At 44.0% G+C, this 16,131-nt stretch overlaps 1 protein-coding gene across 2 annotated transcripts in view; it reads left to right on the top strand.

Moving 5' to 3' along the window:
• The window catches only part of sfxn3 (sideroflexin 3), a 60,094-nt gene that overhangs the window by 10,408 nt on the left and 33,555 nt on the right, over positions 1–16,131 (top strand). The window contains exon 1 of one of the 2 annotated variants that reach the window (XM_055646988.1): positions 6,380–6,495. The exons of the other annotated variant lie outside the window; for it this stretch is intronic. The gene's annotated coding sequence lies outside the window, so the exon portion shown is untranslated. Of the gene's footprint in view, positions 1–6,379; positions 6,496–16,131 lie in introns of those variants that run through there. 2 annotated transcript variants of the gene reach the window in all.

Here is a 16,131-nt window from a genome sequence, read left to right as displayed (position 1 = left end):
AAACAAACAACTGGAACCTAGCATAGGCAGGGAAAATGACATACAACTGAAGAAGGAAACATTCAATTTCCATTTCCCACGACAGATTATGCCTGGTCTGCTGAGTTCCTCCAGGACCTTGTTTGTTGCTGTAGTTTGTAGTGAGTAAGATGTGCAGGGATCCAAAGGTTGCCAAGCCTGAAAAATTGACTATGAAGCTCAGTTAATGGTACTATTGCAATGGAGTTAACAGGTTGACTGATTGGCAACAAAAAACAAAGCTGGATCAATCATTCTACACTGCCAGAGGTTTCCACTTCTTTTATTGATGACCATTAGAGTTATGCTCAGCCTTGGCTGGTATCTAACAATTAATCAACATCAAAAACCAGAACATTGACTTTGTTGAAACAAAGAAATGCAGATGCTGGTTTGCAAAAAATGGGGGCAATATGCTGGAGTAACTCAGCGGGTCAGGCGGCATCACCGGGGAAAATGGATAGAAGACCTTTCAGGTCGGGACCTTCTTCACACACATATTCAGTCTGAAGAAGGGTCCCGATCGAAAATTCTCCGAGATGCTACCTGACCCGCTGAGGTCCAGCATTTTGTGTCTGTGCAGCTTGACCCACTGAGTTACTCCAGCACTTTGTGTTGTAGATTATTTGCTTCCATAGAACATAGAACAGTACAACAAAGGAACAGGCTCTTCAGCTCATAATGTCCATGCCAAACACAATCTCCCCTGTCTGTACTGGATCCATATCTCTCCATTCCCTGCATATCCATGTGCCTATGAATGCCAGTATCATATCAACTTATTATCACTTTGCTGGTTGTGAAGTTTGAAAACATTTTCAAACTAGATAGCTAGGATAAGTCTGTGATAAGGAGACAGAATAATTATATCATAATGATTGGTGGTAGACAAAGGTGCTGGAGAACCACAGCGGGTGAGGCAGCATCTATGGAGCAAATGAAATGGGCAAAGTTTTGGGTCGAGACCCTTCTCCAGACTGATGTGAGGATGGGGGGGGGGGGAAGAAGAAGAGGTGGAGACAGTGGGCTGAGGAAGAGCCGAGAAGGGGAGAGGAAAGTAGGGACTACCTGAAATTACAGGTCAATGTTCGTACTGCTGGGGTGCAAACTGCCCATGCGAAATATCAGGTGCTGCTCCTCCAATTTACGGTGGTCCTCACTCTGACCATGGAGAAGGCCCAGGACAGAAAGGTCAGATTCGGAATGGGAGGGGGAGTTGAAGTGCTGAGCCACCGGGAGATCAGGCTGGTTATTGCGAACCCAGCGGAGGTGTTGGGCGAAGCGATCGCCAAGCCTACGCTTGGTCTCACTGATTTAGAGCAGCTGACATCTAGAGCAGCGGATCCAATAGATGAGGTTGGTGGAGGTGCAGGTGAACCTCTGTCACACCTGGAAAGACTGCTTGGGTCCTTGAATGGAGTCGGGGGGGGGAGGGGGTAGTAAAGTGACAGGTGTTACATCTCCTGTGATTGGAGAGGAAAGTACCCGGGGAATGAGGGGGAATCTTATAGAAACATATAAACTTATAAAAGGACTGGACAAGCTAGATGCAGGAAAAATGTTCCCAATGTGGGGCGAGTCCAGAACCAGAGGCCACTGTCTTAGAATAAAGAGGAGGTCATTTAAGACTGAGGTGAGAAAAAACATTTTCACCCAGGGAGTTGTGAATTTATGGAATTCCCTGCCACAGAGGGCAAAGGAAGCCAAGTCACAGGATGGATTTAAGAGAGAGTTAGATAGAGCTCTAGGGGCTAGTGCAGTCAAGGGATATGGGGAGAAGGCAGGCACGGGTTATTGATAGGAGACGATCAGCCATGATCGCAATGAATGGCGGTGCTGGCTCGAAGGGCCGAATGGCCTCATACACCTATTTTTTCTTATGATAGTTATTTAGCAAGGGCCTTAGATACCATTTGCTATTAGCAACCATGCATGCATTTAGAGAGAAGGTCAGTGGAGAGCACGGCAGAACAAGCAGTTCAAGTGCGTACAGCCACCTGCCCTTCTCCTACCCCCAACCCTCCCACCACCCCCTTGCAACTCAGCGCCCCCCTAGCCTAGATGGTCCCACAGCCCCCCAGGGGGCGGTAACACCCCACTTTGGGGAAACACTGGTCCACAAGGTATAACATTCAGCCTTTTGATAATTGAAAATGATTTGCTTGGGTAGTAGATGCAGCCTGAGGTTTATTAATGTTTCCAGTAGCATTACAGCGACAGGGAGCTGTTTGCATCATTTATTTTCATTCAGCACAGCCACCAAACATCACAGAACAAGCCGCCTGTCTTAGATTACACATCTCACACTTAAATTTATTGAATAGTTTAATATTTAAATCCTTTTTGTCTCAATAAACATAAAACACCTTGTGTATTATTAACTGGGTTCCTTGGAGCGATATTTTCATCAGCAGTAATTATCTCTTTGTTGATAGTGGTGCAACTAATTATGATTAGAGTGGAAATGTATCATCTTGTATTCAATAAAATAATTGATAAATACAGTTAATGTTGTTGTTCGGGTGTGTGACATCTTAATTTGTAATATAAAATCCATTAAATGAAGTAATTTAAAGCAAGGCAAATTAGTACATTTCACTGCTGTTGTTGTCTCACTGTTTATAAAAAGGTTGAATTTACATTGAGGGCCTTTATATGATTCTTTTTAAAATCATGACATCTCAAACCACTGTTTTAGAACCATAGAAACATAGAAAATAAGTGCAAGAGTAGGCCATTTGGCTCTTCGACCCTGCACCACCATGATCATGGCTGATCATCCATGTTTTATCATGTTTATAATTTTTACACAAGCATCTAATTTTACACAATTTTAGGGGATAAATGTTATTATTATCACATGGATTTCGAAGACTTTTCCAGCTGGTTTGGGGATAATATAGTTCATTTTCCTAAACTACATCTTGCAGTTTCCTATTAATACTTTCCAACTAATTATTTTACCGCAGCTATTAATCTTCAGGTAATTTCAACTGAGCTTTGTCAATTATCCCTGTTAACATACCTAAGTAGTCAAATCCCTTGTACAGATACACCAACTCTAATGTTTGAGTGAAAAACATTTGGTTATCATGTACCAACTAATAAATCAAAATGCCTATCTCTATTGTTGTGCACCTAAAAAACAACAAAGATTTTCAAAGTGCAATACAGTGTCATAGAAATATAAGCAAGAAAACCAACAAACCCCATCCACATTAGTCCAACTGCCTGCGTTTGGCATATCTAACACGAAATCGCATCCTATCACATACAAAAATCCAAACAATAAATTTAAAAACATAAAACACGAGCAGCAAAACCAAGCAAATAAAGTTAATAAACAATTCAACACCTAACTGGTCTCCATTAAGGCCATGGAGAATAAATATGTCTTCAGGTTCTTGATTCTCCTACAGCTAGAGAAGGGGCCTGTTTAAGTGCAGAGGCTATTCATTCCACAATCTCGGAGCCGTTTCAGAAGAAGGCACGGTCCCATCTGAGGAATTGGATAGCATAACTTACAAAACATCAAAAGCTACTAATTGTCAGTATTGTTGGTTTATTATACCTGGTGTTAATTTTGTAATGCATTGTAATAATTTTCGTTGGATTTGGAGAGAACTTGGCCAAAGAGGAAGTTAAGGGCGAATAAGGGTGACGAGCTACAGTAACGGGGCAAGACAGTGCTTAGGAAAATGTTCTAAATTTAACTGGAGGCAGGCAGGGTGAGGCCTGTGAGTTATTAAACATGATCATGCTTTCGTGTGCCAGTCAAGAGACAAACAGCTGCAAGGAATAATTCTGGCAGCTAGGGCGATGGGACGACTAACACCCAGATTGAGTGTGGATTGCAAAGAGCCAGCTGGTGGTAACAAAGGGGGGGATTACCGTTGTCAAAGTGCATCCTGAACAAAATCTATAATTTTTGAGCTCCTCAGATGGAAAAAACCAGATTTTCCAACAGACACTTACCTGACGGACATCAGGTGCTGCTGGAAGACCATCAACTTGGTGAAAGAGGGTCCAGCCCAAATGTATTGGTTTTCCAGCACAAAGATGTCATAAAATGGTGCTGACTCGTCCATCTAGACAGCAGGAGTACTTGCTGAAGGATGCACTGAAGCATGAAGCTTGGTGCAGCCAATGTAAAGGCTATGTGGGGGAAGTGTGATATAATTTTCTTTTGTGATTGAGCAATTTTACTTAATTGTGACTTAGTGGAAGGGTGGGCCTTGCACATGTCCAATATCCTGTCCGAGCTAAATCATTTGGAGCTATGCTTTCTAAATCACCCCTATCAATTAGAGGTGTCCAAATATTTTTTAAGCAGATAGTACTTGCCTCAAACACACGTTCCGGTACTCACCACCCTTTGTGTAAAATAAAGATGCCCCTCAGGTTCCTATTAAATCTTTCCATTCTCACCTTAAACCTCCATCTGGTTCTTGATTCTCCTACCCCGAGATACTCCAGAATTTTGTGTCTATTTTTGGACCTTACAATAGATTGTTTCAGAAGAAAGATACAACACATTGGAGGAATTGGATAGCATAACTTACAAAACATCAAAAGCTACTAAATTGTCAGTATTGTTGGTTTATTATACCTGGTGTTAATTTTGTAATGCATTGTAATAATTTTCGTTGGATTTGGAGAGAACTTGGCCAAACAGGAAGTTAAGTACGATACTGTAACAGTGCTTAGGAAATGTTCTAATTTTAGCAGGAGAAGGCAGGGTGGGGCCTGTGAGTTATTAGAACAGCATTTTGAGAAGGTATGAGTGTTATGCAATTATGCTGGAAGGAATAATTAGAGGCAGCTAGGGAGTAGGGACGGTTGCTCACCTCTTAGTTGAGTGTGGATTTGCAAAGAGCATCTGGTGTAGGATGGGGGGGGGGTCCTTGTCGTGGTTCATCCTGAACAAATCTATAACAAAGGACTCTCTGACGTATGAGCTTTTCCCGGTGACACATTTGGAGACGGACATCAGGTGCTGCTGGAAGACCATCAACTTGGTGAAAGATGCTTTTTGGTCAGCCCAAATCTTATTGGTTTTCCAGCACAGTAAGAATGGACGAGTCAGGTGCTGACTCGTCCATCTAGACAGCAGGAGTACTTGCTGAATGATGCACTGAAGCATGAAGCTTGGTGCAGCCAATGTAAAGGCTATGTGGGGGAAGTGTGATACATTTTCTTTGTTTTGAGCAATTTTACTTAATTGTGACAGTGCATTAGGTGGGGCTTGCACATGTCCAATATCCTGAGAGCTAAATCATCTGGAGCTATGCTGTCTGGGTCACTCATGGTTAGGAGGTTCAAGCGCGACCCAAAAAGAAGACCTCAACATTGAAACAGCTGGAGGACGGTGGCTGGCCAGCAGGCTGAGAAGACGGAAGAAGGCTGCAGCAGGGAGAGTCTTCCAACCCTGGCGGAGTGCATGTCTTTAGACAGGACTGTTCTTGTTAAAGACCTTGTACACCAGTCACCCCACATTAAAATATGCAATGCACAATGGTTCAGCTGGAGCTACAAACCACATATGCCCATGCTACAATAAAGTCTGTGCCTGTGTCTAAATGTTGCAATATTTAGACAGGGATAGGATAGGTTTAGAGGGATATGGGCCAAATGCAGGCAGGTGGGACTAGTGTAGATGAGGTATGTTGGTCAATGTAGGCAAGTTAGACTGACGGGCCTGTTCTGTGCTGTATGACTCTAACACATTGGGTCAACATCCTTGGGGAACACAGATGGGTGATATTTTGGATTGGGACCTTCCTTCAGAATCTGGTAATAGATGAACACAGCGGAGGGGGTTATTTGATTGGCAGATTGTTGGACAAATGGCGGAGATTATAATAAGGGCACAAATGCCATGACAATTATGATGATGTTGCACTGAGGAAATACTGAAGAAGCATGTTTCCAGATAGCAAACTCCTCTGGAGGGTTCAGAAAGTCTGCAAACCCTTGCAAATGCACCCTCCAAAAAACTAATGTTATCTAAGAGCAACCCACACAGATTCTGAAGAAGAGTCTCGACCCGAAAATTCACCCATTCATTCTCTCCAGAGATGCTGCCTGCCCCGCTGAGTTACTCCAGCACTTTGTGTCTATCTCGGGTTTAAAGCAGCATCTGCAGTTGCTTCTGGCACAGATTCCCTCTGGTCCAGTCCAGCTCTTCCCCAGCGACCAATCCACACGCAAGCTCCTCGTTACCCATGGAGACGCCTTGCAGCGCCGACCAATCAGCGCCGCCCGAATGGGCCTGACCTGCCCCCTCCGTCCCGGGCTCTGATTGGCCGCCGCTGCCCCGCCCGCCGCCCGCCATTGGCCAGTCAGGGCGGTGGGCCCAGGGGGGAGGCGGGCGCCTGGTTGCACCGAGGGCCGCGGGTGAAGGGTGAAGGCGGCGGCGGTGGTGGCTCTTCTTCTTTAACGCGTCTCCCAGTTCAGGGCTTCACAACCCAGCAACAGGTAAGTCTGAAATTACCAGGGGAGGGGGTTGCAGTGGACGTCACAGGCCCCGTGTGACCCGCGCAGGCAGGCAGGCAGGGGGTGCTCTGAATCTGACCTCCACCATCAATCATAAACTTGCACTATCAGGAAATGTGTGCATCTTCTCCCCAACTTTCCAAACTGCACCCTTCGCCTCACTGGCTGCCCCCCCACCCCTGAAGGCTCCCTGTCAACTGGCCCTCCCTTCCTGCTGGAAGTTCAAGGTCACGAGTATTGCCATGACAGCTAATGCGTTCCAGGACGGCACACTGGCAATTAATTTTGACTCTTAATTCCTATGGAACAGTACAGCACAAGATCACACGGGTGGTGGGTGTGTGGATCAAGCTGCCATAGGGGGTAGTTGAGGCTGGGTCTATCCCAAAGTTTAGGAAACAATTAGACCGATACTTGGAAAGGACAAGTTTGGAGGGATATGGTCCAAGCTCAGGCAGGTGAGCCTAGTGTAGCAGGGACATGTTGGCCGATGTGTGCAAGTTGGGCCGAAGGGCCTGCTTCCATATTGTATCACTCAATTAGGTCCTTCAGCCCGCAATGTCTGTGCCGAACATGATGCTAAGACCATCTCTTATCTGCCAGCGCATAATCCATATCTCTCCATTCCCCACGTATCCATATGCCTAGCCAAAAGTTTTTTAAATGTCACTTACAACCACTTAGTTTATTTTAGTGTCACGTGTACAGAGGTACAATGAAAAGCTTTTTTGTTGTGTGCTATTCAGTCAGTGTAAAGACTATATATGTGATTACAATCAAGCCATCCACAGAATACAGATACAGGATAAAGGGGATAATGTTCAGATATAGTCCAGAAAAGTCAGATTAAAGGTAGTGTGAGGGTACCCAATGAGGTGGATGGTAGCTTAGGACTGCTCTATAGTTGGTGATATGAAGGTTCAATTGCCTGATAATAGTTGGGAAGAAACTGTCCCTAAATCTGGATGTATGCATTTTCTCACTTCTGTAACTTGCCTGATGGGAGAAGATGGAGTGCCTGGGGTGAGACTCATCCTTGATTATCCCCGGCACTTCATTTCAGGCACCCACTATACTCTATGTGAAAAAGAACTTGCCCCACACATCTCCTTTTAACTTTGTCCCACTTACTTTAAAGCTCTGCCCTGTCGTAATATATCTGTTCTTGGAAAAAGATTCTGTCTGTCTACACTATGTTTGATAAGAGGGCAGACAGGGTTTTGAATTGCATTTTTTAAATTAAATACATGCTTGAAATACTGTATTGTGGAGTGCTGGATTTTATCGCATGCATTTTCCTTGAAATTTAAATGTCAGTGTTTTACTTGAAATTTCAAAATAGAATTTGATTTCCCCATCACTCAGCAATTTACCAGCTGGAAACAGTGTCAACTTGGTTCAGGCTTAGCTCACTAGTAATTTTCCTTGGAAATTTCAACACTTTAACATATGAATAACCTAGGGTGTTGCCAACTCGTATATTGTTTAATTGCTGAGTGTAGGAGTAGTTGGTTATTTTATCATGTAATTTCATGGATTCCAACACTTAAACGCATATGAACATCCCAGGATGTTGTTGGTAGGCATTTTGGTGGTGGTACATTAGTGAGAGGCATTAAGAAAGCCTGGTCTGAGGAAGGATCCCAACACGAAATGTCATGTTCTCTAGAGATGCTGCCTGACCCGCTGAGTCACTCCAGCGCTTTGTGTTTTACTTAGGAAAGACTGGTTGCCTTTCTTGTTGAAGATTGGTGACTCTTTATGGAGCAAATGTTACTTAGTTTTCTTCTTCCCAAATGTTACGTTCCAAATCCTGCTGCATGGTGGCACACTCTGCTTTATAGTCTGAAGAATTAACGATGCATCTGAACACTACAATCGTCAACAAACATTTTCTCTTCTTACATGATAGAAGGAAAAGCAATCATCTTTTGTGCTCGGCATGACCTCAGCTAGAGTTGCTGTTGATGCCAATTGACAAATTGTTTGGGGGAGATTTGGTGCCACATGATGGTAAAGCTAGTTAATCTTGTCTTACCTAAGTATTTCAGATCTTGTGACTGACTTTGGAACAGCTAGGTCCTTATTCAGCCCAGACTGAATGGTGGTGAGAATTGCTCGGGTAGGCCTCTTGGCCGGCATGGATAAGTTGGGCTTAAGGACCTGTTCATGAGGTGTGTAGCTCTATAACTTCATAGTGAGCATCTTATTAATGAATAGGGCAGCTCAGTAGCATTACTGATCTTTCCTTCCATTAGTTTGCCAAGGTTAGACTTAAAGAGCCATAAGTGGATTTTTCCTCTTTTCGCAGGCAGGGGAATCTTACATTCTCAATGCTGTCATCAGATGAACAATGGTTACAATGTGTTTGGTACAGTTTATGTAGAGAGTGAACGAATTCTGGAGTAAGATCATTGGCAGTGCGGCAATACATTGCTTAGTTTAGTTTAGAGATACAGTGTGGAAACAGGCCCTTCGGCCCAATTGGGTCCACGCTAACCAGTGATCCCCGCAAATTAACACTATCCTACACACACTCAGGACAATTTTTACATTTACCAAGCCAATTTACCTACAAAGCTGTACATCTTTGGAGTGTGGGAGGAAACCGAAGATCTTGGAGAAACTCCTCGCAGATCATGGGTCAAATGTACAAACTCCGTACAGACAGCACCCGTAGCCGGGATCGAACCCGGGTCTCCGGCACTGCAAGTGCTGTAAGGCAACAATTCTACTGCTGCGCCACCGTGCCGCCCTTGATAGTTAATTGTTATAGTCATGAGTCATACAGCGTGAAAACAGGCCCTTCGGCCCAACCAGCACACAACGACCAACATGCCTCATGTACACTAGCCCCACCTGCCTGCGTTTGACCCATATCTTTCTAAACTTGGCCTATCCATGTACCTGTTTAAATGTTTTTTAAATGTTGTCATAGTAGCTGCCTCAACTATATCTTCTGGCATCACATTCCATACACCCACCATCCTTTGTGAAAAAAAAGTTCCTCCTTAGGTTCCCATTAAATCCCCCCCCCCCCCCCCCCTCACTCTGAGATCTTGTACAGCTCTAGAAGGTCACCCCTCATCCTCTTGAGCTCCATGGTATAAGTTGTTATAAACTGCTGGTATGTACAGTGCAGTACAGCTTGATGTCACAAGGACTGAATCAATGTGGGTGAATGTCAGCATCTGTTACTGTAACTTCCATAGCAAAAATTCACTGACTGAGGTGGCTGTGAATCACTCAGTCTTGCTCTTCCCAGAGCTACCGATCTCTGCTGTGGCTTAGGATGGAGATACTGATCGATTGTTTACCAGTTCTGATAGGCAGTGGAAGGATTTGGATATTGACCTGATGGGCTGGGTTGTGAGAATTATTTCCTCCTCGTGCTCTGTCGTTGCACCTTCAGCTGACTGTCATGCATGTAGTCCTGTGAATGCCGTATCCTCACTACATCGGCTGCATTTAGTGTCTGCTTCTACATTCCTGCATTGCACCAATATTGGTTATCTGGCTTAATGGTGCTGAAGGAACGAGAAGGACTTGGGCCCCATGAAATGATTATGCCACACAACATGATTTACAGTGCTGTCATTGTGAGGAATGTGATTTAGTTTCTAATAGGTCTCTGGTGATTGCTTCTTTGAATCTAGTCATACAGATAGGGGAGGCACAATGGCGTAGTGGTAGAGGTGCTGCCTTACACAGGGTTCGATCCTGACTACGCGTGCTGTCTAAACAGAGTTTGTATGTTCTCCCTGTGTCCGAGTGGGTTTTCTCCGGGTCCTCCCACACTCCATAGACGTACAGGTTTGTAGGCTTGTTGGCTTATTATGTACACTGTAAAATCTCCCTAGTGTATAGGATAGTGTTAGTGGTCGGTGCGGACTCGGTGGGCCGAAGTTTCCACGCAATATTGCTAAAGTATCTAAAGATGTGTTCAAGGTGGTGGGGTATTGAGAATAAGAGTAAACATAGTCATGTGATCCATGTCCTTTAATGAGGTATGCCTTATTCAACATTTAAAGCTTTTAGTTTCGATTTTAGTTTAAATTTGAATAGTCAAAGGAAAAACACACAAACCACAGACAGCACATGAGGTCAGGATTGAACCCGAGTCACTGGTGCTGTGAGGCAGCAGTTCTGCCTACAAATTCCTTTTGTACCAATCTTAGTGATGTAAAAATATGTTAGCCTTGAGTTACTCCAACATTTTGTGTCTAACTTGCTGATTCAGACAGTTTTTGAATATCAAGGATTCTGCGCTGACTCTTTACTCTGAAACACACGTTGGAAATATAAACTTGGGCGCAACTAACATCGTCAAACTACCGTGGGAACTCTTTAACTCAGCGGGCAGGCAGCAGTTAATTGTTGCTCCCTTCAGTTTCCCAGGGGGCGGGACGGGACTGGAGTTGGGAGGGAAAGGTGGAGGAGTCGAGGGAGAGGAGGAGGAGACAGATGGGGGTGTCCATTTACTGGCGGCGGGTGTCTGTCACTGAAACAGGCAGGTGAGATTTCACATCCACCTTGTATGTGCCTCTCTCCCTCCCTCCCTCTCACACAGGCTGAGAGACTCTGCCTCTGTGAGTGTACGTCTCTTTCTCCCCCTCTCCCACACACAGTAAGACCGAGGTACTGTGCTCAGTCCATCTGTGTCTCCCACATACACAGTAAAACTCTGCTTTGTGTGTGTATATACGTCTCCCCTCATTTCTCTCTCTCCCCCCCATCATTTGTGCCACGTGATGATTTAATTACACTTGACAGTTTACAATGTCTTTCAAGATTTAACGGGAAAGCTCGGGAGACGGACAAGTCACTCGCACAAATAACAGAAATGCCGAGTACCGTGGGAACTCTTTGTCTACCACACCCCGTTATATCGTGTGATATCGTGCTAGACCACGACCACTTCACTCTGGTTACATCTTGCGTCAAGTCGCCCCGTGAGAAAGGCCTATTATGCCAAGAAATTGCATAACACTGAATCTGTTCAACATCAGTTGGGTTTTTTTGAACAATGAAACATATTAACAATGATTTCCAGATTAGTCCGTATTCGTGGGAAATTTGACTGGGACTCCTTGCAAACCTGGTGTGATTTCTATGTCGGAAACACAGGATAACAGACCCCCCATGTAGTACTCCTTTCATAATACATAGTAGCAGTATTAGGCCATATGGCCCATCGCGTCTACTCCGCCATTCAAACATGGCTAGGCCTGCTGGATCTCCCAGTTGTTAAGCATTTCCCATACAGACCATTCTATCTTGCACCTCCTCCATGTCCAGAGTGAGGCCACATTTTCCACTCTTGCGATGCTGTCCCAGAGACCTGTAAGATAATTAAACTACATTCCAAGCCCTTTTCCCATCTCCTGCTCCACTCTCTCACCCTGCTGCCCCGATTAATTCAACCAGCAGCATCTGATGGCTTTGAGTGAAAAATATGTTATTCATGTTATTTAGCTATTTAACAATAGCATTTTAGTGGATATTCAGAGTGAAAGTATCATGCTTGGCAATTGGGAACCAAAGAGCAATCTACAACTTTTGAGAAGAATTGATGAGGTCTGTTCCCATGGGGGATGAAGCTGTTTTGTCCAATTTCACTCAGCATTTGTTCGTAGATCATCATCTTCATAAACACTATGGCGTGTTTAAGAGAAAATGTGGTCAATTATTAATAACATGAGCATGCATTTATTACTCTTAACAAATTCTACATTAAGTGAAATCTTGACTCCACATATAGTCATATCACACTGATGGCGACTGAAGTCCACTGGGGACTCTCACTTGAGAATTACACTGACACCGGGGACAGTGTAATTCTCAAGTGAAACATGCAGGTGGTGAAACATTGTGGAGTCAGCACCTAAACATATAGCACCTAAAATTAGGTGCAGGAGTAGGCCAATCGGCCCTTCGAGCCTGCACCATTCGCCATTCAATATGATCATGGCTGATCATCCAACTCATTATCCCGTACCTGCCTTCGCTCCATACCCCCTAGCCACAAGGGCCACATCTAACTCCTCTTAAATATAGCCAATGAACTGGCCTCAACTACCCTCTGTGGCAGAGAGTTCAAGAGATTCACCACTCTCTGTGTGAAAAAAGTTCTTCTCATCTCGGTTTTATAGGATTTCCCCATTATCCTTAAGCTGTGACCCCTTGTCCTGGACTTCCCAAACATCGGGAACAATCTTCCTGCATCTAGCCTGTCCAACCCCTTAAGAATTTTGTAAGTTTCTATAAGATCCCCTCAATCTTCTAAATTCTAGAGAGTATAAACCAAGTCTATCCAGTCTTTCTTCATAAGACAGTCCTGTCATCCCAGGAATCAGTCTGGTGAAGGCAAGGATGTCCTTCCTCAGATTTGGAGACCAAAACTGTACGCAATACTCCAGGTGTGGTCTCACCAAGGTAAAACTGCAGTAGAACCTCCCTGCTCCTATTCTCAATTCTTTTGCAATGAAAGCAAGTGACGCAGCGGTAGAGCTGTTTGAGCTGCTGCCTCACAGTGTCAGAGATCCAGGTTCAATCCTAATCTGTGGTAAACTCTGTGTGGAGTTTACGCATACTCCCCGTGACTGCATGGATTTCCTCTGGATGCTCCAATTTCCTCCTACATCCCAAAAATGTGCAGGTTTGTAGATTCATTGGGCTGTGTAAATCACCCCTATTGAGACTGAGTAATTGGGATAAAATAAAACTGGTGTGAGTGGGTGATCGATGGATGGCATGGACTCAGGGGGCTGAAGGGCCTATTTCCATGCTATATCTCTAAATTAAAGAACACGATACTCCTATTAGGCAGAGCCATAGTCTGGCCCATCCTGCGGCATTGCCTTCAGTTTTGAGCTTTGAGTAACAATGAATAAAAATGGAATATTTTGGAGTGTGTACAGTTGGCTCCTAGTGGGGACTGGAGGTGCTCTTCTGTTCATTTTCAATATCATCAGTTTATTTTATTGTCACGTGTACCGAGGTACAGTGAAAAGCTTTTTTGCTATGTGCTATCCAATCAGCAAAAAGACTATGCATGATTACAATCAAGCCACCCACAGTACACAGATACAGGATAAAGGGAATAACGTTCAGTGCAAGACAAAGTCCAGTAAAGTCCGATTAAAGATGTCCAAGGGTCACCAGTAAGGTAGATGGTAGGTCAGGGCCATTCCCTTGTTGGTGATAGATTCAGATTCAATTTTAATTGTCATTGTCAGTGTACAGTACAGAGACAACAAAATGCATGGTTCCGTTGCAGGTTTAGCTTGTTTGGTGAGCCATTGGCTTTGGGGCAGATTGTATCCTTGGTTCCTCTCCTTGGCAGGTTTGATTTGTTTCAAAGAGCCATTGGCTTTGGGGCAGATTATATTGCTGTCAGCAGTACTCAATTGCTGATATCGGGTTGTATTGAGACATGAGACATTAAACCCTGTTCTGTTTCTAAAAGGGAGTTAAAATGAAGGCCCTGTTCCCACTGCAAATCCGCAGTTCCTTTAAAGTGAGATCAATTAAATCGCTTGCTGTCTCCTATTATCAGAAAGACGAGAGCCCCCAGGGCACGTTGATAGATGTTAAAAGAAAAATGTATGCATAATTTCTCTGGTAATATCCCGGAGTTTGTTAGTTTTAGGAAGCAGTCTCAATGGACATATCTTTAAGAGTTGAAATTTCATAGGTATCAAGAATAGCAACATTATAATTAGCTGTCATTGTGTAATGAAATCGTAAGGCATAAAAATTTAATTTGACTCAGGCCAGTAATAGCAGAAGCAAGCTTGTCCGTGATTAACATGGACGAATTAAGAGGATGTTTCAATAAATAATTACATATGTCGCACTAGCAATCCATTTACAACAGAAGAGTGTTTTCAGAAGTGTGAATTCAGTGGAAAAAATAAAGACAGGATATATTAATCTCGTTGGTTTTGTGATGTGAAACGATCACAGGGAGTCCACTACCATCAGGGCGGCTTATGTATTTATGATGTGGTAATTCTTTATATGTCGCCCTTCCCCCATCTCCCCGAGCAAAGGATTTAAATCCCCCATTACCGCAGTGCATATGAATTACAATCGTTTCTGCTCTCTGTGCATTCATGATACAGCAGATGCAGCCAAAAGACATAGGACCAGAGTTAGGCCATTTGGCCCACCCAGTCTACTCTGTCATTCAATTATGGCTGATCTATTTTTCCCTCTTAATTCCGTTCTCCTGTTTTCTCCCCGTAACCTTTGACAGCCTTCCTAATCAAGAACCTATCAATCTCCGCCTTAAAAATACTCGATGTCTTAACCTCCGCAGCTGTCTGTGGCAATGAATTCCAGTCACCCAGACTTAATAGTCAGTCACAGATGCAAAGTGCTGGAGTAACGCAGTGGGTCAGGTGGCATTTGTAGAGAAAAAGGATGGGTGACTTTTGGGTCGAAGAAGAAGGGTCCCGATCCAAAACATTACCCATCCTTTTTCTCCAGAGATGCTGCCTGACCCACTGATTACACCAGCACTTTGTGTCTATCTTTGGTATAAACCAGTATCTGCAGTTTTTTGTTTTTATTTAAGATCCAGGCATACTCGTTCCTTTATCGGCAGGTTGTTACAGTTGACATGGTGGGTTAAACGGCAGCAGTATTGTAGGTTTATGACCATGTCTTGTGACAATAAGCTATTGAATGGTTTTGCTCCAGCTGCTGCAGGAGTGAATGGATCATCAAAGGTGTTAACACTCAAATTAGCCGATCTGAATGCAAGGTAGTCTGTGACGCTGGTGGAGAGGTTTGGGGAACCTGATAGGCTTGTTCTTGTCATCATAACCTGTTTTTGTGGGGAGAGAAGAATGGAAAATAGAACAAAACATCTCCAGAATATTTTGATTCAAAATATGAAAGTAATGCATCAATTAATGTAAGTGTGACTGTGTGATTTAAAAAAAAATCTAATCTCAAGATGTGGAGTCTAGTGAGGCCAATTGTCTTTGAAATGACTGGCAGCTTTACCTAATTAAATTGATTAATACACTTAATTGCAGAATTTCTCTGACATTTAACTTTGGTTAAAGCAATATGGCATAACTTATTTTCCTGGAAATGGTGCGAAATTTCCGCCACCTCGAACGGGATCCCACACTAACCTTGTTTTTCCATCTCCGCCCCTTTCTGCCTTCCGCAGAGACTGTTCCCTCTGCAATTCCCTGGTTAACTCATCCCTTCCTACCCCCTCCCCATGTACCTTGCTCTGCAACCGCAGAAGACGCAACACCTATCGCTATACCTCCTCCCTCGATTCTGTCCAGGGACCCTGACAGTCCTTTCAGGTTAGACAGAGGTTCACTTGCACCACCTCCAACCTCATCCACTGTATCCATTGTTGAAGATGTGGACTCGTACATCGGCGAGACTGGGATATTGTTTGCTCTGCCCACGTGAACCATCCTGTTCTCCCGATTGCCGGACACTTCAATTCTCCTTCCCATTCCTACACAAACCTTTCTGTCCTCGGTCTCCTCCATTCTCAGAGTGAAACTAAACGCAAATTGTAGGAACAGCATCACATATTTTGTTTGAGCAGCTTACAGCCCAGTGGTATGAATATTGATTTCT

The sequence above is a fragment of the Leucoraja erinacea genome, chromosome 15 (genome assembly GCF_028641065.1).
Source record: "Leucoraja erinacea ecotype New England chromosome 15, Leri_hhj_1, whole genome shotgun sequence".
NCBI classification, from domain to species: domain Eukaryota; kingdom Metazoa; phylum Chordata; class Chondrichthyes; order Rajiformes; family Rajidae; genus Leucoraja; species Leucoraja erinaceus.
This window is presented reverse-complemented; position numbering and strand designations above follow the sequence as displayed.